The following is a 1538-nucleotide window of genomic DNA, read 5'->3' as shown; positions in this document are numbered from 1 at the left end:
TACGAGTTAACTCCTAGGATACTTAGAAATTAAGTTAAGTAATTTCTAATCCTATAGAATAGAATAGCGTTTTATAGAATCTTTCGTAAGGCTTAAGTATAGCCTTACCTAATAGATACTACGTAATCCTAGCTTATATAAGCCTAATTACGTAACTAGGCGTTAATAGAGTATCGCTTAGTCTTAATATAGACCTTTAGATTAAAATAGTCTATTAAAAGAAAGTCGTTTTCGATACTAAAATATATATCGTTCTTCTTTATCTAGAATAGCTTAAGAATAATATCGTTTACTAGATTCGAAATAATATAAAAGAACGCTATTTCCTTATAGCTATCGATATCGACTTTAACCTTCGCTACTTCGAAGATTTTAAATCGTATAAAGGAGTCGAATTCGGAGATCGAACGAAGAATAATAGAAATACGCTTAAAAGAATAGCGAGAAGCGAAGCGAGAATTAATTAAATTATATAATAAATAACTAGAATTAATTAGAGCCGATATATAATATTACTTATTTAAAAGTAATAAAACTATAAAGAGTTAGTTATCTATCGAGGATCGAAAAGCCTTTTATTTCTTTTTCGTCTTCTTTATACGCTTCTACCGATAACTTCTAATAGAAACTACTCTTTTAATAGTTCTTTATCTTCGTCTATAGTCTCTACTACTACTATTCTCCTCTTCGTCTTAGGTCGTACGATAAAAAGGAAAGGATATTTAACGATAAAGTAATTTCGTTAGTCGTAATGGAAATACGCTTCGAGCTCCTTTTTCTAGTTAAGTATCGTTTACGATACCTATAAAGCTCTCTATTAGGCTACGTAACGAGTTAGGTTAGACAATCCGTAGACCTTTTATAACCCGAGTAAAAAGCCCTATAGGGTTTTTAGTGTTACGGATTAAACCCGTAGGATGTCTTAATAAGAACTAGCGACGTCTAGATTCGACCGTATAGTTATATAGCCGAACGATATTACGTAATATTAATAGATATCTTAGCGAGCGACACTAAGACTAAACTAGCGATACCTAGATTCGACCGTATAGTTATATAGCCGAACGATATTATATAATACTAATAGTTACTTAGGATACCGGGCGACCTACCTTAGGAGATTATATCTCTCTATAAATAGCGGTAGGACTTCTTTTTCTCTTCCCTTTAGCTTAACGTCCTTATTAGATAGGCCCTATAGTAGTTAAATAAGCTTCTATTAGAACCCTTATATTTAGTCCTTATAAAAACTCGATTAACTAAAAACCTAATAGGATTTATACTTCTATTAGGTTTAGTCTTAGTAGCCTAAATTACTAAAAATAGAGATTATTACTTAGATTATTACTATTTTTCTTAAAAATAGTCTATTTTTAGTAACTCTTAGTAGCCCTATTAGGTTTTAAACCCTATCCTCTTTTTTTTTAACCCGATTAAAAAATCTATTAAATTTTTAGCTATTTTAGAAACTTAATTAATTTAACCCTATTAGGTTAGGTTCCGGGTTTTTAACTAGGTTTAGCCTAATTCGTTACGTA

This window comes from Exophiala aquamarina, assembly GCF_000709125.1.
Source record: "Exophiala aquamarina CBS 119918 chromosome Unknown aczIA-supercont1.35, whole genome shotgun sequence".
Classification (NCBI taxonomy): domain Eukaryota; kingdom Fungi; phylum Ascomycota; class Eurotiomycetes; order Chaetothyriales; family Herpotrichiellaceae; genus Exophiala; species Exophiala aquamarina.
Note: the sequence above shows the minus strand (reverse complement) of the source record.